This window comes from Stegostoma tigrinum, unplaced genomic scaffold (genome assembly GCF_030684315.1).
Source record: "Stegostoma tigrinum isolate sSteTig4 unplaced genomic scaffold, sSteTig4.hap1 scaffold_137, whole genome shotgun sequence".
NCBI lineage: Eukaryota > Metazoa > Chordata > Chondrichthyes > Orectolobiformes > Stegostomatidae > Stegostoma > Stegostoma tigrinum.
Window position 1 is genome coordinate 329,370 of NW_026728084.1, and position 23,131 is coordinate 352,500.

General features: G+C 48.6%; 1 protein-coding gene across 1 annotated transcript in view; it reads right to left on the bottom strand.

The window, feature by feature from the left end:
- LOC132207729 (utrophin-like) overlaps positions 1–17,171 on the bottom strand; it is a 169,173-nt gene extending 152,002 nt beyond the window's left edge. Inside the window, exon 1 of the mRNA XM_059643621.1 lies at positions 17,064–17,171. The gene's annotated coding sequence lies outside the window, so the exon portion shown is untranslated. The remainder of the gene's footprint in view (positions 1–17,063) is intronic.
- Positions 17,172–23,131: the final 5,960 nt, after the last annotated feature.

Consider the following 23,131-nt stretch of genomic DNA (forward strand, 5'->3'; position numbering starts at 1 on the left):
CACTGCACCCCATTACCCTCAGAAACACTATCCCATTTCCCACAGTCACTGCATCCCATTTCCCACAGTCACTGCATACCCATTACCCTCAGTCGCAGCATCCCGTTTCCACAGGCACTGCACTTCCTTTCCCTCAGTCACTGCATCCCATTTCACTCAGTCACTGCACCCCATTTCACTCAGTCACTGCACCCCATTACCCTCAGAAACACTATCCCATTTCCCACAGTCACTGCATCCCATTTCACTCTGGCACTGCATCCCATTTCACTCTGGCACTGCATCCCATTTCACTCAGCCACGGCATCCCATTTCACTCAGCCACGGCATCCTATTCACTCAGCCAATGGCATCCCATTTCACTCAGCCACTGCGTCCCATTTCACTCAGTCACTGCGTCCCATTTCCCTCCGTCACTGCGTACGATTTCCCACAGTCACTGCATCTCCTTTCCTCAGTCACAGCACGCCATTTCCCACAGTCACTGAATCACCTTTCCCTCAGTCAATGCGTCACATTCCACTGAGTGACTGCATCCCATTCCACTGAGTCACAGCATCCCATTTCACTCGGGGACAGCATCCCATTTCACTCGGGGACAGCATCCCATTTCACTCGGGGACTGCATCCCATTTCACTCGGGTTCTGCATCCCATTTCACTCAGCCAATGGCATCCCATTTCACTCAGCCACTGCATTCCATTTCACTCAGTCACTCAGTCACTGCCTCCCATGTCACTCAGTTAATGCATCCCATTTCCATCAGTCACTGCATCCCATTTCCATCAGTCACTGCATCCCATTTATCTCAGTCACTGCATCCCATTTATCTCAGTCACTGCATCACATTTCACTCAGCCACGGCATCCCATTTCCCTCAGTCACTGCATCCCATTAGACACAGTCACTGCATCCCATTTCACTCAGTCACTGCATCCCATTTCACTCAGCCACGGCATCCCATTTCACTCAGCCACGGCATCCCATTTCACTCAGCCACGGCAACCCATTTCACTCAGACACGGCATCCCATTTCACTCAGACACTGCATCCCATTTCACTCAGCCACGGCATCCCATTTCACTCAGCCACGGCATCCCATTTCACTCAGACACGGCATCCCATTTCACTCAGCCACGGCATCCCATTTCACTCAGCCACGGCATCCCATTTCACTCAGCCACGGCATCCCATTTCACTCAGCCACGGCATCCCATTTCACTCAGCCACAGCATCCCATTTCACTCAGACACTGCATCCCATTTCACTCAGCCACGGTATCCCATTTCACTCCGTCACTGTGTCCCATTTCACTCCGTCACCGCGTCCCATTTCCCACAGTCACTGAATCACCTTTCCCTCAGTCAATGCGTCACATTCCACTGAGTCACTGCATCCCATTCCACTGAGTCACAGCATCCCATTTCACTCAGCCACTGCATCGCATTTCACTCAGCCACTGCATCCCATTTCCGTCAGTCACTGCATCCCATTTCACTCAGCCACTGCATCCCATTTCCATCAGCCAATGCTTTCCATTTCCCTCAGTCACAGCATCCCACATGCACAGTCACTGCATCTCCTTTCCCTGTCACTGCATCCGATTTCCGTCAGTGACTGCAACCCATTTCCCTCAGTCACTGCATCCTCTTTCCCTCAGACACTGCATCCCATTTCCATCAGTCACTGCATCCCGTTTCCCTCAGACACTGCATCCCATTTCACTCAGTCACTGCATCCCATTTCCCACAGTGACTGCATCCCATTTCACTCATTCACTGCATCCCATTTCACTCATTCACTGCATCCCATTACACTCAGTCATTGTATCCCATTCCACTCAGTCACTGTATCCCATTTCCATCAGTCACTGCATCCCATTTCCATCAGTCACTGCGTCCCATTTCACTCAGACACTGCATCCCATTTCACTCAGACACTGCATCCCATTACACTCAGTCATTGTATCCCATTCCACTCAGTCACTGTATCCCATTTCCATCAGTCACTGCATCCCATTTCCATCAGTCACTGCATCCCGTTTCACTCAGCCACTGCATCCCATTTCACTTCGTCACTGTGTCCCATTTCACTCCGTCACCGCGTCCCATTTCCCACAGTCACTGAATCACCTTTCCCTCAGTCAATGCGTCACATTCCACTGAGTGACTGCATCCCATTCCACTGAGTCACTGCATCCCATTTCACTCAGCCACTGCATCCCATTTCACTCAGCCACTGCATCCCATTTCCGTCAGTCACTGCATCCCATTTCACTCAGCCACTGCGTCCCATTACCCTCAGTTACTACATCCAATTTCCCACACTAACGGCATCCCATTTCCCTTAGTCACAGTATCCCATTTCTGACAGACACTGCATTCCATTTCAATCAATCACTGAATCCCAATTCACTCAGTCCCTACATCCCATTTCCCACAGTGACTGCATCCCATTTCACGCACCACTGCATCCCATTTCCCTCAGTCACTGCATCCCATTACACTCAGTCATTGCATCCCATTACACTCAGTCATTGCATCCCATTACACTCAGTCACTGTATCCCATTTCCATCAGTCACTGCGTCCCATTTCCATCAGTCACTGCGTCCCATTTCACTCAGTCACTGCATCCCATTTCACTCAGTCACTGCGTCCCATTTCACTCAGTCACTGCGTCCCATTTCACTCAGTCACTGCACCCCATTTCACTCAGTCACTGCACCCCATGTCACTCAGTCACTGCACCCCATTACCCTCAGAAACACTATCCCATTTCCCACAGTCACTGCATCCCATTTCCCACAGTCACTGCATACCCATTCCCCTCAGTCGCAGCATCCCATTTCCACAGGCACTGCACTTCCTTTCCCTCAGTCACTGCATCCCATTTCACTCAGTCACTGTACCCCATTTCACTCAGTCACTGCACCCCATTACCCTCAGAAACACTATCCCATTTCCCACAGTCACTGCATCCCATTTCACTCTGGCACTGCATCCCATTTCACTCGGGGACAGCATCCCATTTCACTCGGGGACTGCATCCCATTTCACTCGGGGACTGCATCCCATTTCACTCGGCGACTGCATCCCATTTCACTCAGTCACTGCATCCCATTTCCCACAGTCACTGCATCCCATTTCCCACAGTCACTGCATCCCATTACACTCATTCACTGCATCCCATTACACTCATTCACTGCATCCCATTACACTCAGTCATTGTATCCCATTCCACTCAGTCACTGAATTCCATTTCCCTCAGTCACTGCATCTCATTCCCCTCAGTAACAGTATCCCATTTCTCTCAGTCCCTGCGTCCCATTCCATTCAGCCACTGCATCCCATTTCACTCAGTCACTGCATCCCATTTCACTCTGGCACGGCATCCCATTTCACTCAGCCATGGCATCCCATTTCACTCAGCCACGGCATCCCATTTCACTCAGACACGGCATCCCATTTCACTCAGCCACGGCATCCCATTTCACTCAGCCACGGCATCCCATTTCACTCAGCCACGGCATCACATTTCACTCAGACACGGCATCCCATTTCACTCAGCCACGGCATCCCATTTCACTCAGACACAGCATCCCATTTCACTCAGACACTGCATCCCATTTCACTCAGACACTGCATCCCATTTCACTCAGCCACTGCATCCCATTTCACTCAGCCACGGTATCCCATTTCACTCCGTCACTGTGTCCCATTTCACTCAGTCACCGCGTCCCATTTCCCACAGTCACTGAATCACCTTTCCCTCAGTCAATGCGTCACATTCCACTGAGTCACTGCATCCCATTCCACTGAGTCACAGCATCCCATTTCACTCAGCCACTGCATCGCATTTCACTCAGCCACTGCATCCCATTTCCGTCAGTCACTGCATCCCATTTCACTCAGCCACTGCATCCCATTTCCATCAGCCAATGCTTTCCATTTCCCTCAGTCACAGCATCCCACATGCACAGTCACTGCATCTCCTTTCCCTGTCACCGCATCCGATTTCCGTCAGTGACTGCAACCCATTTCCCTCAGTCACTGCATCCTCTTTCCCTCAGACACTGCATCCCATTTCCATCAGTCACTGCATCCCGTTTCCCTCAGACACTGCATCCCATTTCACTCAGTCACTGCATCCCATTTCCCACAGTCACTGCATCCCATTTCACTCATTCACTGCATCCCATTTCACTCATTCACTGCATCCCATTACACTCAGTCATTGTATCCCATTCCACTCAGTCACTGTATCCCATTTCCATCAGTCACTGCATCCCATTTCCATCAGTCACTGCGTCCCATTTCACTCAGCCACAGCATCCCATTTCACTCAGACACTGCATCCCATTTCACTCAGACACTGCATCCCATTTCACTCAGCCACTGCATCCCGTTTCACTCAGCCACTGCATCCCATTTCACTTCGTCACTGTGTCCCATTTCACTCCGTCACCGCGTCCCATTTCCCACAGTCACTGAATCACCTTTCCCTCAGTCAATGCGTCACATTCCACTGAGTGACTGCATCCCATTCCACTGAGTCACTGCATCCCATTTCACTCAGCCACTGCATCCCATTTCACTCAGCCACTGCATCCCATTTCCGTCAGTCACTGCATCCCATTTCACTCAGCCACTGCGTCCCATTACCCTCAGTTACTACATCCAATTTCCCACACTAACGGCATCCCATTTCCCTTAGTCACAGTATCCCATTTCTGACAGACACTGCATTCCATTTCAATCAATCACTGAATCCCAATTCACTCAGTCCCTACATCCCATTTCCCACAGTGACTGCATCCCATTTCACGCACCACTGCATCCCATTTCCCTCAGTCACTGCATCCCATTACACTCAGTCATTGCATCCCATTACACTCAGTCATTGCATCCCATTACACTCAGTCACTGTATCCCATTTCCATCAGTCACTGCGTCCCATTTCCATCAGTCACTGCGTCCCATTTCACTCAGTCACTGCATCCCATTTCACTCAGTCACTGCGTCCCATTTCACTCAGTCACTGCGTCCCATTTCACTCAGTCACTGCACCCCATTTCACTCAGTCACTGCACCCCATTTCACTCAGTCACTGCACCCCATTACCCTCAGAAACACTATCCCATTTCCCACAGTCACTGCATCCCATTTCCCACAGTCACTGCATACCCATTCCCCCCAGTCGCAGCATCCCATTTCCACAGGCACTGCACTTCCTTTCCCTCAGTCACTGCATCCCATTTCACTCAGTCACTGCACCCCATTTCACTCAGTCACTGCACCCCATTACCCTCAGAAACACTATCCCATTTCCCGCAGTCACTGCGTCCCATTTCACTCAGTCACTGCGTCCCATTTCACTCTGGCACTGCATCCCATTTCACTCTGGCACTGCATCCCATTTCACTCAGCCACGGCATCCCATTTCACTCAGCCACGGCATCCCATTTCACTCAGCCAATGGCATCCCATTTCACTCAGCCACTGCGTCCCATTTCACTCAGTCACTGCGTCCCATTTCCCTCTGTCACTGCGTACGATTTCCCACAGTCACTGCATCTCCTTTCCTCAGTCACAGCACGCCATTTCCCACAGTCACTGAATCACCTTTCCCTCAGTCAATGCGTCACATTCCACTGAGTGACTGCATCCCATTCCACTGAGTCACAGCATCCCATTTCACTCGGGGACAGCATCCCATTTCACTCGGGGACTGCATCCCATTTCACTCGGGGACTGCATCCCATTTCACTCAGTCACTGCATCCCATTTCCCACAGTCACTGCATCCCATTTCCCACAGTCACTGCATCCCATTTCCCACAGTCACTGCATCCCATTACACTCATTCACTGCATCCCATTACACTCATTCATTGTATCCCATTCCACTCAGTCACTGAATTCCATTTCCCTCAGTCACTGCATCTCATTCCCCTCAGTAACAGTATCCCATTTCTCTCAGTCCCTGCGTCCCATTCCATTCAGCCACTGCATCCCATTTCACTCAGTCACTGCATCCCATTTCACTCTGGCACTGCATCCCATTTCACTCAGTCACTGCATCCCATTTCCCTCAGTCACTGCATCCCAGTTCAGTCAGGCACTGCATCCCATTTCAGTCAGGCACTGCATCCCATTTCAGTCAGGCACGGCATCCCATTTCACTCAGCCACGGCATCCCATTTCACTCAGCCACGGCATCCCATTTCACTCAGCCAATGGCATCCCATTTCACTCAGTCACTGCGTCCCATTTCACTCAGTCACTGCGTCCCATTTCACTCAGGCACTGCGGCCCAAATAACAGTCACTGCGGCCCATTTAACAGTCACTGCATCCCATTCCCCTCAGTCACTGCATCCCATTCCCCTCAGTCACTGCATCCCATTCCCCTCAGCCACTGCATCCCATTCCCCTCAGCCACTGCATCCCATTCCCCTCAGTCAGTGCGTCCCATTTCCCACAGTCACTGCATCTCTTTTCCCTGAGTCACTGCAGCCCATTTCATTCAGTCACTGCATCCCATTCCACACACTCACCGCATCCCATTTCACAGAGACACGGAATACCATTTCACACAGCCACTGCAACCCATTACCCTCAGTCACGGTATTCCGTTTCCTCAGTCACTGCATCCCATTTCCATCAGTCACTGCATCCCATTTATCTCAGTCACTGCATCCCATTTATCTCAGCCACTGCATCCCATTTCACTCAGCCGCTGCATCCCATTTCACTCAGACACTGCATCCCATTTCACTCAGCCACTGCATCCCATTTCACTCAGCCACTGCATCCCATTAGACACAGTCACTACATCCCATTAGACACAGCCACTGCATCCCAGTTTACTCAGTGACTGCAAACCAGATCAATCAGTCTCGGCATCCCGTTTCCACAGTCACTGCATCTCCTTTCACCGAGTCACTGCATTCCATTTCCATCAGTCACTGCGTCCCATTTCACTCAGTCACTGCGTCCCATTTCACTCAGTCACTGCGTCCCATTTCACTCAGTCACTGCACCCCATTACCCTCAGAAACACTATCCCGAGTCACTGCATTCCATTTCCATCAGTCACTGCGTCCCATTTCACTCAGTCACTGCGTCCCATTTCACTCTGGCACTGCATCCCATTTCACTCAGCCACGGCATCCCATTTCACTCAGCCACGGCATCCCATTTCACTCAGCCAATGGCATCCCATTTCACTCAGCCACTGCGTCCCATTTCACTCAGTCACTGCGTCCCATTTCCCTCCGTCACTGCGTACGATTTCCCACAGTCACTGCATCTCCTTTCCTCAGTCACAGCACGCCATTTCCCACAGTCACTGAATCACCTTTCCCTCAGTCAATGCGTCACATTCCACTGAGTGACTGCATCCCATTCCACTGAGTCACAGCATCCCATTTCACTCGGGGACAGCATCCCATTTCACTCGGGGACAGCATCCCATTTCACTCGGGGACTGCATCCCATTTCACTCGGGTACTGCATCCCATTTCACTCAGCCAATGGCATCCCATTTCACTCAGCCACTGCATTCCATTTCACTCAGTCACTCAGTCACTGCCTCCCATGTCACTCAGTCACTGCATCCCATTTCCATCAGTCACTGCATCCCATTTCCATCAGTCACTGCATCCCATTTATCTCAGTCACTGCATCCCATTTATCTCAGTCACTGCATCACATTTCACTCAGCCACGGCATCCCATTTCCCTCAGTCACTGCATCCCATTAGACACAGTCACTGCATCCCATTTCCATCAGTCACTGCATCCCATTTATCTCAGTCACTGCATCCCATTTATCTCAGTCACTGCATCCCATTTCACTCAGTCACTGCATCGCATTTCACTCAGTCACTGCATCCCATTTCACTCAGCCACTGCATCCCATTTCCATCAGCCAATGCATTCCATTTCCCTCACACACAGCATCCCACATGCACAGTCACTGCATCTCCTTTCCCTGTCACTGCATCCGATTTCCGTCAGTCACTGCAACCCATTTCCCTCAGTCACTGCATCTTCTCTCCATCAGACACTGCATCCCATTTCCATCAGTCACTGCATCCCGTTTCCCTCAGACACTGCATCCCATTTCCATCAGTCACTGCATCCCGTTTCCCTCAGACACTGCATCCCATTTCACTCAGTCACTGCATCCCATTTCCCACAGTCACTGCATCCCATTTCCCACAGTCACTGCATCCCATTACACTCATTCACTGCATCCCATTACACTCATTCACTGCATCCCATTACACTCAGTCATTGTATCCCATTCCACTCAGTCACTGAATTCCATTTCCCTCAGTCACTGCATCTCATTCCCCTCAGTAACAGTATCCCATTTCTCTCAGTCCCTGCGTCCCATTCCATTCAGCCACTGCATCCCATTTCACTCAGTCACTGCATCCCATTTCACTCTGGCACTGCATCCCATTTCACTCAGTCACTGCATCCCATTTCCCTCAGTCACTGCATCCCAGTTCAGTCAGGCACTGCATCCCATTTCAGTCAGGCACTGCATCCCATTTCAGTCAGGCACGGCATCCCATTTCACTCAGCCACGGCATCCCATTTCACTCAACCACGGCATCCCATTTCACTCAGCCAATGGCATCCCATTTCACTCAGTCACTGCGTCCCATTTCACTCAGTCACTGCGTCCCATTTCACTCAGGCACTGCGGCCCAAATAACAGTCACTGCGGCCCATTTAACAGTCACTGCATCCCATTCCCCTCAGTCACTGCATCCCATTCCCCTCAGTCACTGCATCCCATTCCCCTCAGCCACTGCATCCCATTCCCCTCAGCCACTGCATCCCATTCCCCTCAGTCAGTGCGTCCCATTTCCCACAGTCACTGCATCTCTTTTCCCTGAGTCACTGCAGCCCATTTCATTCAGTCACTGCATCCCATTCCACACACTCACCGCATCCCATTTCACAGAGACACGGAATACCATTTCACACAGCCACTGCAACCCATTACCCTCAGTCACGGTATTCCGTTTCCTCAGTCACTGCATCCCATTTCCATCAGTCACAGCATCCCATTTTTCTCAGTCACTGCATCCCATTTATCTCAGCCACTGCATCCCATTTCACTCAGCCGCTGCATCCCATTTCACTCAGCCACTGCATCCCATTTCACTCAGCCACTGCATCCCATTTCACTCAGCCACTGCATCCCATTAGACACAGTCACTACATCCCATTAGACACAGCCACTGCATCCCAGTTTACTCAGTGACTGCAAACCAGATCAATCAGTCTCGGCATCCCGTTTCCACAGTCACTGCATCTCCTTTCACCGAGTCACTGCATTCCATTTCCATCAGTCACTGCATCCCATTTCACTCAGTCGCTGCCTCCCATTTCCATCAGACACTGCAACCCATTTCCCTCAGTCACTGCATCTCCTTTCCCACAGTCACTGAATCACCTTTCCCTCAGTCACTGCAACCCATTCTGCTGAGGCACAGCATCCCATTTCACCCAGTCACTGCATCCCATTTCACTCAGCAACTGCATCCCATTTCACTCAGCAACTGCATCCCATTTCACTCAGCAACTGCATCCCAATTCACTCAGCCACTGCATCCCATTTCACTCAGCCACTGCATCCCATTTCACTCAGCCACTGCATCCCATTTCACTCAGCCACTCCACCCCGTTTCACTCAGTCACTCCACCTAGTTTCACTCAGTCACTCCACCCCGTTTCACTCAGTCACTGCATCCCATTTCACTCAGCCACTGCATCCCATTTCCATCAGTCACTGCATCCCCTTTCCCTCAGACACTGCATCCCATTTCCATCAGTCACTGCATCCCGATTCCCTCAGACACTGCATCCCATTTCACTCAGTCACTGAATCCCATTTCCCACAGTCACTGCATCCCATTTCACTCAGTCACTGCATCCCATTCCCCTCAGTCACTGCATCACATTACTCTCAGTCACTGTATCCCATTTCCATCAGTCACTGCGTCCCATTTCACTCAGCCACTGCGTCCCATTTCACTCATTCACTGCAACCCATTCCACTGAGGCACAGCATCCCATTTCACCCAGTCACTGCCTCCCATTTCCCTCAGCAACTGCATCCCATTTCACTCAGCAACTGCATCCCGTTTCACTCAGCAACTGCATCCCGTTTCACTCAGCAACTGCATCCCGTTTCACTCAGCCACTGCATCCCGTTTCACTCAGCCACTGCATCCCATTTCACTCAGCCACTCCACCCCGTTTCACTCAGCCACTCCACCCCGTTTCACTCAGCCACTCCACCCCGTTTCACTCAGCCACTCCACCCCGTTTCACTCAGTCACTCCACCCCGTTTCACTCAGTCACTGCATCCCATTTCACTCAGCCACTGCATCCCATTTCCATCAGTCACTGCATCCCATTTCACTCAGCCACTGCGTCCCATTACCCTCAGTTACTACATCCAATTTCCCACACTAACGGCATCCCATTTCGCTTAGTCACAGTATCCCATTTCTGACAGACACTGCATTCCATTTCAATCAATCACTGAATCCCAATTCACTCAGTCCCTACATCCCATTTCCCACAGTGACTGCATCCCATTTCACGCGTCACTGCATCCCATTTCCCTCAGTCACTGCATCTCCTTTCCCTCAGACCCTGCATCCCATTTCCCACAGTCACTGAATCACCTTTCCCTCAGTCACTGCATCCCATTCCACTGAGGCACTGCATCCCATTCCACTGAGGCACTGCATCCCATTTCACTCAGCAACTGCATCCCATTTCACTCAGCCACTGCATCCCATTTCACTCAGCCACTGCATCCCATTTCACTCAGCCACTGCATCCCATTTCACTCAGTCACTGCACCCCGTTTCACTCAGTCACTGCATGCCATTTCACTCAGTCACAGCACCCATTTCACTCAGTCACTGCATGCCATTTCACTCAGTCACAGCACCCATTTCACTCAGTCACTGCATCCCATTCCACTGAGTCACAGCATCCCATTTCACTCAGCCACTGCATCCCATTTCACTCAGCCACTGCATCCCATTTCCATCAGCCAATCCTTTCCATTTCCTTCAGTCACAGCATCCCACATCCACAGTCGCTGCATCTCCTTTCCCTGTCACTACATCCGATTTCCGTCAGTCACTGCAACCCATTTCCCTCAGTCACTGCATCTCCTTTCCCTCAGACACTGCATCCCATTTCCATCAGTCACTGCATCTCATTTCCCACAGTCACTGCATCACATTACACTCAGTCACTGTATCCCATTCTCCTCAGTCACTGTATCCCATTTCCCTCAGACACTGCATCCCATTTCACTCAGTCACTGCATCCCATGTCCCTCAGTCACTGCATCCCATGTCCCTCAGTCACTGCATCCCATGTCACTCAGGCACTGCATCCCATTTCACTCAGGCACTGCATCCCATTTCACTCAGGCACGGCATCCCATTTCACGCAGCCACGGCATCCCATTCCACTCAGCCACTGCATCCCATTTCACTCAGCCACCGCATCCCATTTCCCTCCGTCACTGCGTCCCATTTCCCACAGTCACTGCATCACCTTTCCTCAGTCACAGCTTGCCACTTCCCACAGTCACTGAATCACCTTTCCCTCAGTCACTGCAACGCATTACCCTGAGTAACAGTATCCCATTTCGCTCAGTCCCTGCATCCCACTCCATTCAGCCATGCATCCCATATCACTCAGTCACTGCATCCCCATTACCCTCAGTCACAGCATCCCGTTTCCACAGGCACTGCATTTCCTTTCCCTCAGTCACTGCATCCCATTTCCATCAGTCACTGCATCCCATTTATCTCAGTCACTGCATCCCATTTCGCGCAGTGACTGAATTCCATTTCCCTCAGTAACTGCATCTCATTCCCCTCAATAACAGTATCCCATTTCTCTCAGTCCCTGCCTCCCATTCCATTCAGCCACTGCATCCCATTTCCCACAGTCACTGCATTTCCATTCCCTCAGTCACTGCATCCCATTTCCCTCAGGCACTGCATCCCGTTTCACTCAGCCACGGCATCCCGTTTCACTCAGCCACGGCATCCCGTTTCCCACAGTCACTGCATTTCCTTTCCTCAGTCACTGCATCTCCTTTCCTCAGTCACAGCATGCCATTTCCCACAGTCACGGAATCACCTTTCCCTCAGTCAATGTGTCACATTCCACTGAGTCACTGCATCCCATTTCACTCAGCCACTGCATCCCATTTCACTCAGCCACTGCATCCTATTTCACTCAGCCACTGCATCCCATTTCACTCAGCCACTGCATCCCATTTCACTCAGCCACTGCGTCCCATTACCCTCAGTTACTACATCCAATTTCCCACACTAACGGCATCCCACTTCCCTTAGACACAGTATCCCATTTCTGACAGACACTGCATTCCATTTCAATCAATCACTGAATCCCAATTCACTCAGTCCCTACATCCCATTTCCCACAGTGACTGCATCCCATTTCATGCAGTCACTGCATCCCATTTCACTCAGTCACTGCATACCATTTCACTCAGTCACTGCATCCCATTTCACTCAGTCACTGCATCTCCTTTCCCTGTCACTGGATCCGATTTCCATCAGTCACTGCAACCCATTTCCCTCAGTCACTGCATCTCCTTTCCCTCAGACACTGCATCCCATTTCCCACAGTCACTGCATCCCATTTCCCTCAGTCACTGCGTCCCATTTCACTCAGCCACTGCGTCCCATTTCACTCAGCCACTGCGTCCCATTTCACTCAGTCACTGCACCCCATTTCACTCAGTCACTGCGTCCCATTTCACTCAGCCACTGCGTCCCATTTCACTCAGTCACTGCACCCCATTTCACTCAGTCACTGCATCCCATTACCCTTAGTCGCAGCATTCCGTTTCCACAGGTACTGCACTTCCTTTCCCTCAGTCACTGCATCCCATTTCCCTCAGCCACGGCATCCCATTTTACTCAGTCACTGCTTCCCATTTCACTCAGTCACTGCTTCCCATTTCACTCCGTCACTGCGTCCCATTTCACTCAGCCACTGCGTCCCATTTCACTCAGCCACTGCATACCCATCACCCTTAGTCGCAGCATCCCGTTTCCACAGGCACTGCACTTCCTTTCCCTCAGTCACTGCATCCCATTTCACGCAGTGACTGAATTCCATTTCCCTCAGTCACTGCATCCCATTTCCCTCAGCCACGGCATCCCATTTTACTCAGTCACTGCTTCCCATTTCACTCAGTCACTGCTTCCCATTTCACTCAGTCACTGCTTCCCATTTCACTCGGCCACTGCGTCCCATTTCACTCGGCCACTGCGTCCCATTTCCCACAGTCACTGCATACCCATTACCCTGAGTCGCAGCATCCCGTTTCCACAGGCACTGCACTTCCTTTCCCTCAGTCACTGCATCCCATTTCACGCAGTGACTGAATTCCATTTCCCTCAGTAACAGTATCCCATTTCTCTCAGTCCCTGCGTCCCATTTCCCACAGTCACTTCATTTCCATTCCCTCAGTCACTTCATTTCCATTCCACTCTGGCACTGCATCCCATTCCACTCTGGCACTGCATCCCATTACCATCAGTCACTGCATCCCATTTCCCACAGTCACTGCATCCCATTTCCCACAGTCACTGCATCCCATTTATCACAGTCACTGCATCCCATTTCCATCAGTCACTGCATCCGATTTCCATCAGTCACCTCAACCCATTTCACTCGGCCACTGCATCCCATTTCACTCGGCCACTGCATCCCATTTCACTCGGCCACTGCATCCCATTTGACTCGGCCACTGCATCCCATTTCACTCGGCCACTGCATCCCAGTTCACACAGTCACTGCATCTCATTTCACTCATTCAATGCTTCACATTACACTCACTGAGAGCGTCCCATTTCCCTCAATCACTGCGTTCCATTGTCCTCAGTCACTGCATCACATTTCCATAAGTCACTGCATCCCATTACCCTCAGTCACTGCATCACATTTCCAACAGTCACTGCATCCCCATTCCCTCAGTCACTGCATCCCATTTCCATCAGACACAGCACACTATTTCCTTCAGTCACTGCATCCTATTTCCATCAGTCACTGCATCCCATTACACTGAGTCACGGCATCCCAGTTCACTCAGTCTCGGCATCCCATTCCCCTCACCCACTGCAACCCATTCACTCAGTCACAGCATCACATTTCCAACAGTCACTTGATCTGCATTCCCTCAGTCACTGCATCCCATTTCACTCAGTCACTGCATCCCATTTCCATCAGTCACCGCATCCCATTTCACTCAGTCACTGCAGCCCATTCCCCACACTCAGCGCATCCCAATTCACAGAGACACGGCCTTCCATTTCACTCAGCCACTGCAACCCATTACCCTCAGTCACTGCATCCCATTTCCGTCAGTCACAGCACACTATTTCCATCAGTCACTGCATCCTATTTCCATCAGTCACTGCACCCTATTTCCATCAGTCACTGCATCCCATTTCCATCAGTCACTGCATCCCATTTCCATCAGTCACTGCAACCCATTACCCTCAGTCACTGCAACCCATTTCCGTCAGTCACAGCACACTATTTCCATCAGTCACTGCACCCTATTTCCATCAGTCACTGCATCCCATTTCCATCAGTCACTGCATCCCATTTCCATCAGTCACTGCATCCCATTTCCATCTGACACTGCATCCGATTTCCATCAGTCAGTGCATCCCATTTCCATCTGACACTGCATCCGATTTCCATCAGTCACTGCATCCCATTTCACGCAGTCACTGCAACCCATGTCCCGCAGTCACTGCACCCTATTTCCATCAGTCACTGCATCCCATTTCCATCAGTCACTGCATCCCATTTCCATCAGTCACTGCATCCCATTTCCATCTGACACTGCATCCGATTTCCATCAGTCACTGCAACCCATTTCCGTCAGTCACAGCACACTATTTCCATTAGTCACTGCATCCTATTTCATCAGTCACTGCATCCCATTTCCATCAGTCACTGCATCCCATTTCCATCAGTCACCTCAACCCATTTATCTCAGTCACTGCATCCCAGTTCACAAAGTCACTGCATCTCATTTCACTCATTTAATGCTTCACATTACACTCACTGAGAGCGTCCCATTTCCCTCAATCACTGCGTTCCATTGTCCTCAGTCACTGCGTCCCATTTCCCACCGTAACTGCATCTCCTTTCGTCAGTCACTGCATCTTATTACCCTCAGTCACTGCATCCCATTTCCATAAGTCACTGCATCCCATTACCCTCAGTCACTGCATCCCTTTTCTTTCAGTCACGACATCCCATTTCACTGAGTCACTGCATCCCATTTCACTGAGTCACTGAATCGCATTTGTTGTTCTCACTTGAATGCAATGGTCATGAATCTCCTCCAATGGCTGGTCATGTATTTCCAATGCAAAATTTTACCAAGTTTTGATTTTCAATTTTGATTACATGTGTTTCCTCTATTCTATAAGATGCTGCAATAAACTCAAATTTGACAAATCATAATTCAACCACCATTACCTACAGAGTTAATTTCATCAAACAGATCCAATTAGAATTGTCACATTCCCAAATCCTGATTCAAGTTTTTCTAATTATGGGCCACGTGGTTAAGAAAAAAGACACTTAGAATCAGAGAGATGTACAGTCGGGAAACAGATCCTTTGGCACAATTTGTCTATGTTGACCAGATATCCTAAATTAATTTAGTCCCATTTGCCAGCATATGGCCCATATTCCTCTCAACCCGTCTTATTCATATACCCATCCACATGCCTTTTAAACGTACAAGCCTCCACCACTTCCTCTGGCAGCTCATTCCATACATGCACCACTATGAAAAAAATCCGGTCCATTTTAAATCTTCCCTCTCTCATTTTTAACCTATTCCCTCCAGTTATGGATTCCAGCAACCCGTGGAAAAGATCTTGGCTGTTCGCTCTATCCACGTCCCTCGTAATTGTATAAACTTCTATATGGTCAGCCCTGAACTCCAAAGTTCCAAGAAAGAGCTGCCTGTTCAAGCCCACGGTATACCTCCAACCTCCGATGCTCGTAACATCCTTGCAGATCTTCTCTGAACCCTTTCAAGTTTACAACATACAACAATACAGCGCAGAACAGGCCCCTTCGGCCCTCAATGTTGCGCCGACATCCTTCCTCTCGCAAGGAGACCAAAATCGATTGCAGTATTCCAAAAGCAGCTGAATCAATGTCCTATATGGCTGCTAAGTGATCTCCCAACTCCTATCCTCAATGCACTGACCGATAAAGGCGAGCACACCAAATGTCTCCATCATATCCTTTCTACCGGTGGCTGTACTTTGATGGAACTACGAAACTGCACTCCAGCGTCTCTTTATTAAGCAACACTCCCCACAACCTTCAGTGTATATGTGCTGCCCTGATTTGCCTTTCCAAAATGTAGCAGCTCACATTTATCTAACCTCAACTCAATCGGCCACTCCTCAGTTCATTGGCCCTTGTCAATGTCCCATTGTATTCTGAGGTGACCTTCTTGGCTGGCTACTACACCTTCAATCATTGGGAAACTTACTAACCACACCTTCTATTTTCATATCCAAATCATTGCATCACTTCAACTCCCCCTCCCACTCCCTGAACGACATGTCCATCCTGGGCCTCTTCCAGTGTCACAACCAAACCACCCAGAAACTGGAGGAGCAGCACCTCATATTCCGCCTCGGGAGCTCCAACTCAATAGCCTCAATGTGGACTTTGCCACCCTCAAAATCTCCCCACCCGCCAGCCTCATCCCAAGACTAGTTCCTCCCCTCATCCCCGCCTCCATGACCTGTCCGCCTTCTCTCCCACCTATCCACTCCTCCCACCTCACTGACCAACTCCCACCACTGCTTGAAATTATTCTTCTTTTCACACTTCATCAGCTCGACGTTATTTCTAAAATCTATTTTCCAATTGTTGGAAAAAGTGAGATAAAGAGAAGTAAAAGAAGTTACATTCTTACCACTCGGGAAATCTCTGAATATTCTTCTGTTGAAAGGCCGCCAAGGAACAATGCAATTCTTTTGTCACAAACGCTGTGTGGGAGACATCTTTTTCGGTTCCACTAACTCCACCCTAAGGAAGACAAACCCAAGTAACATATCTAGTGACTTAAAACATACTCTATTGTTGCCCAAGTTGGAGAGCTGGATGAACACAGCAGGTCAAGCAGCATCAGAGGAGCAAGAAAGCTGATGTTTCGGGACGAGACCCTACTTCAGAAAATTGGCGCTGGAGAATCTGAGATAACAAGGTGTAGAGCCGAATGATACTGCTTGGCCTGCTGTGTTCATCCAGCTTTACACCTTCTCATCTCAGATTCTCCAGCATCTGCAGCTCCTACTACCTCTATTGTTGCCCTTTCACTTTACTGAACTAATATGAGCCAGTAGTTTTGTTTAGGCTCACGTAATCTTACGCTTATTAGCCTGCACAAAATCCTGAATTAATTTTGATCGACTGACGGGAGGAGATGAATTTTATAGAAATTTTTGTTTTCTACCAATTTGCAGAGGGCATCGTGGGCGATTGAAGGACAGTGTTATTATCCCCCAGGTCTGCGGACTGCATCGTTACCAACTTGCCCATTTGCATATACATACAATATTCATTATTTCGCAATAAAACATCATAAACCAATACTGCGTACTAAAAACAACGCTCACATATCAACAGAAATTTAAATATTTATCATAGAGTTTGAAGGATTGAATTCAATGATACAAAGCAAAAACCAGTGAAGATGAGTGCAGTTGGTCAGCACTTTTGCCACTAAGTGGAGGTTGGCAGTTTGAGGCCACCCAGGAACAAGCAAGCTCTGTCTAACTCCAAGGGCAGCACGGTGGCTCAGTGGTTAGCACTGCTGACTCACAGCGCCAGGGACCCAGGTTCGATCCCACCGTTGGGCGATCTTCTGTGCGGAGTTTGTACATTCTGCCCATGCCTGCATGGGTTCCTGCTGGGTGCTCTGGTTTCCTCCCACAGTCCAAAGATGTGCAGGCTCAGTGTATGGGCCATGCCAAACTTGCCCATTGTGTTCAGGGATGTGTAGATTAGGTGTGTTAGTCATGGGAAATGCAGGGTTACTGAGGAAAGGGTCGAGGGATGGGTCAGGGTGAGATGCTCTTTGGAGGGTGGCTGTGGACTTGTTGGGTCAAAAGGTGCTTGTTTCCACACTGTAGGGATTCTATGATATGAAAGTATCTTTTGAAGTGGACATTCATGGGTATGCTGTAACAGAGACCTTGAAATACTGCACAACAAATATTTGGAACTAGACTGTCAATTCAGACATAGCATCAAAAAGGTCATGGAAGTTGTCACCGATATGGTCGGCACAACATTGTGGGCTGAAGGGCCTGTTCTGTGCTGTACTGTTCTATGTTCTATGATATTAAGCAGGATTGATGAAAATCCAGCAGGAAATGGTGTCAAAAGGCTCAGTATCTTTTATTCATCTCCAGTTATTTTGTCCAAGGCACTGGATGCTGGCAGGATTGAAACATTTAAGAAATGCTTCACAAATCACATATAAGGACCTGCACATCTTTGAACAATGAGAGGAAGCTGCAGCACCTGGCAGAAGTCCCTCGCAGACGCGGGGAGGACGTGTCAATTCCACACAGATAGTTACCCAAGACTGGAATCTCAATTGGCTCCCCAGTGCATGAGCAGCTCTAACCACTGAGCAACTACCTTGCCCAGAAGGGGTTTTATAAGCGCATACTTTATTTCCATTCATAGTTGGGGAAAGACAGATCCAATCCTGTATGTCCAACCAAAACAACCTATTGTAGATATCATGACAACAATCATAAATGATTTTGAATAAGTAAATCAAAAATAATTAAAATTGTTTCCAAGCCTAAATACTAGATAAGGTGCAGTTAAGATGAATAGTGCAACAACAAAAAGGCCATATTTTATGTGACGACCGGTAACACTTGAAAACTTGCAACAATATAGTCACCAGAAGAGATCTGAAGTGGCTTGATGGTGCACTCCTTCAGACACTGGAATGAAACTCCAAAGATCACAAATTCTCCTTCAATACCGTGTTATAACAGTGACTGCATCAACCTGTGTTTATGGGCCTGACTGGAAACCCACACAACATGCATAAACAAAAAAAAATCTAAGGTGATAGGAGAAAAAAATGTATGTATGCAACGTCTTTGAAAAGCAATTATCTGTAGTGGATGCAAGCCCATAAGGAATCTCGTTTCGCAGATTATATTCATTTGCACTGCAGGTCATGCCAGTCAGAATCAGTTTTCGTTTCATGACAGATAACTAAAATGTCCAAAACATTGAACTTTGGTTGATCAGAAGATTTTAAGTAAGGACCATGTCTTGTGTGAGCTGACGGCATTACGGGATGGAGAAGGTACGCGCACTGCTGGCATCTTGACACCATTGAATGAGCAAGCGTGGACGCAAAGGTTGTAACAGGTAACAATTGTACAGGCAATATCTTTTGAGCTCCTTCCGAGCAAGCCTGTAATACTCTAAAGCTGTGCTAGACCCTCACTTCCTCCACCTTACGTACGCTGCCTTTTTCTTTTTGACAAGAAGCACCTCTGTACTAGTCATCCAAGGCTCCTTAATCTTACCCCTTCTTACCTGTCTCAGAGGAACAAATTTATACATCACTCGCAACAACTGCTCCTTGAACAGCCTCCACATGTCTGCTGTGCCCTTTCTGTGGAACAATTGCTCCCAATCTGTACTTCCCAACTCCTGTCTGATAGCGTCATAGTTTCCTTTACCCCAGTTAAATATCTTGCCCTGGTAACTGCTCCTTTCCCTTTCCACGGCTATGGTAAATGTGAGGCTGTTGTGGTCAGTGTCGCCAAAGTGCTCTCCCACCACGAGATCTGACACCTGTCCTGGCTCATTGCCGAACACCAAATCCAAAATGGCCTCCCCCCCTCTTCGGCCTGTCCACATACTGAGTAAGGAAACCCTCCTAAACACACCTGACAAAAACGGCTCCATCCAAACCATCTGCACGAAGGAGGTTTCGATCTATATTGGAAAAGTTGAAGTTACCCATAACAACAACCCTGCTACATTTGCACTTTTCAACAATCTGCCGGCCAATGAGTTCTTCGATCTCCCTACTGCTATTTGGGGTCCGTAGAAAACCCCCAGTGAGGTGACTGCTGCCTTGCTGTTCCGAACTTCCAACCACACTGACTCAGTCGACAAACCTTCCTTGGCAACCTCAGCCCATACCACCTCAGTAGACGAGTCCTCAAAGGTTCTTTCATCCGCCGTTATGCTGTCCTTGACCAACAAAGCCACACCTCCCCCTCTTTTACCACCTTCCCTGACCTTATTGAAAGATCTGAACCATGGAACCTGCAACATCCATTCCTGACCCTGCTCTATCCATGCCTACGAAATGGCCACAACATCGAAGTCCCAGGTACCTATCCAAGCTGCAAGCTCACCTACCTTATTCCGGATACTCCCGGCATTAAAGTCGTCACACTTCAATCCAGCTTGCTGTCTGCCAGCACACTTCTGTGACAGTGAGGTCCTGACCATGTCCTCCCTACGCTCATCCTCCTGTGTACTAGGACTACACCTCAGTTTCCCATCCCCCTTCTGAGCTCGTTTAAATCCACCCGAATGGCACTAGCCAATTTCCCACCCAGGATATTCGTGCCCCTCTGGTTCAAGTGGAGACCGTCCTGTTTGTACAGGTCCCACCTTCCCCAGAATGAGCCCCAATTGTCCATGTACCTGAAGCCCTCCCACCTGCACCATCCCTGCAGCCACGTGTTCAGCTGAAATCTCTCCCTGTTCTTTGCCTCGCCTACACGTGGTACGGGTGACAAACCAGTGACGACCACGCTGTTTGTTCTAGCTCTCAGCTTCCACCCTAGCTCCCTCAAATCCTGCCTGACATCCCTATCACTCTTTCTACCTACATCGTTGGTGCCTACGTGGACCACGACTTGGGGCTGGTCAACCTCTCCCCTCAGGACCCTAAACACATGATCCGAGACATCACGGACCCTGGCACCTGGTAGGAAACACACCAATCGTCAGTCTCTTTCGTTCCCGGCAAATCTTCTATCAGTCCCTCAAACTAATGAGTGATTCCCCAATGACTATCACTTTCTTCCTATCCCCGCTTCCCTTCTGTGCAAGAGGGACAGACTCTGTGCCAGAGGCCTGCACCCTACTGCGTACCCCTGATAAGTCGTCCCCCGGAACAGTACCCAAAACGGTATACTTATTTTTCAGGGGAGCGACCGCAGGGGATTTCAGGGGAACGACCACAGGGAAAGGTTGGTCCAGCTACACTGGGTAACCGTGCATTTTTGGCTGAAGAAACATGTGTTTTAATGTGAGCTAATGGAAGAAGCCATGGAGTCAAAGCTAAACATTTCGACAATAAGACAACCATTCTTAAAAGCAGCAGACAGCGTGAAAAAGAAATGAGCTGCTTTAATATCCACTTAAAATTTATGTGGAATATCAGATCAAATTTTCTTATTGACTCCATTGTGCAATCATGTCGAGCTAAAAATGTTAACTGCATTAATTAATACTAACCAGAAACGGACTTTGTAGTAAATGGTTTGACGATTTTCTGTATCTGGAACATCCCTTTTCCTTCTCGAACGAAGATCGTACCAACCTATGGTGCCAAACTGTGAGTCAAACGGATGGGACACATAATCTTTAAATTCCTCATCAAAACAGTCTCATCGTGTGGTTCTGTGCAATAAAAGAGAAAGAATAAACATGTTTCCCACAATTTTGCTGATGTTTACGAACAGAATGCACAAATTCAAAAAGTTTGAGCTGGCATGTCTGCTTCCTCCAGCCTGTTTAAACTGTTCCATTCAATGTGAAATTTGTGATAAGTTTTAGCACACAGGTCTATTTGATCTGTGCCACCACCTTCTATTAGTCATACATGCTTTCCCCCTCTTCCTGTAATACATTCCTTGAAGTGTTCAATGAGATTTTGATTTTAAATCTTATTGTCATATTCTTTTGATTCTCAATCATCAATGAATCTGATGTCGCCGCCATTCCATGCAGTGCACAGCACGTCAAACAGGAGTCTTACTCTTGCCATGAGCACTGAGGTAGTATGGGGTCATAACTGTCTCATAGTTCGGAATGAAATTCTATATACAGGGTTATGCAGAGTCATGCAGTTAATTTTATTTGACATGCTATTTCTTTTCTTCACAAATATGCTGGATTTAAAGTGATCTTCACCCTCATTTAAAATGAATCCAATATCCAACCATCTGTAAAACTGGCAAATCCAAATTTTAATTGGAGTTTAGTGTTTCACAAATATATTACTTTTTTTAAAATTATATTCGAGTCAACATTAACATTTCATTCCCTGACACCGGGTAAACTTACTTTCAAATTCCAATTTTCCTTTGGTATTAACGGAGAGGTGAGCCTTTTTGCAAGCACCGAAAGGCTGCACCAGTTTATGCTAAAACTTGCGGACCTGTAAGTTTCACAAATATGTTCCTGTTAAACACTAATTCCTATTGAAGCAGTATGAAGCTAAATTCGTTCAACAGGGCAGCAAAACGGTCAAGATTTTAAAAGCAAGCAACTATTTTGAAGTCACTCTTCAAACTAAATTCCATCTTGGTGTGTGAGAGTCCATAGGTTCCTCACTCTCAAAGAACCATTCAAACTGTCATGCAATTACTGAAACAAGACAGACTAAAAACATCAATGTTAACAGTCGCTAAGATTTTGACAGTGATGTGGAATTCGTATTCAATGCACGCTGGGGAAAATCTGTTCCAATCTGGATAGTACTCACTTATCACCATCCCACCTACCTTCCCCAGCACCTCCTCCCCCTCCACGCTCCTTGTTTCTGAGCTCCCTTCCACCCTCCATTTCTCAGGAAGGGTCCTGACCCAAAACCTCACCTTTCTTGAGCCTCTGATGCTGCCTGCCCTGCTGTGTTTCTCCAGCTCCACAATGTGTTATCTCAGACACCAACATTGGCAGTTCTTACGATCTGGA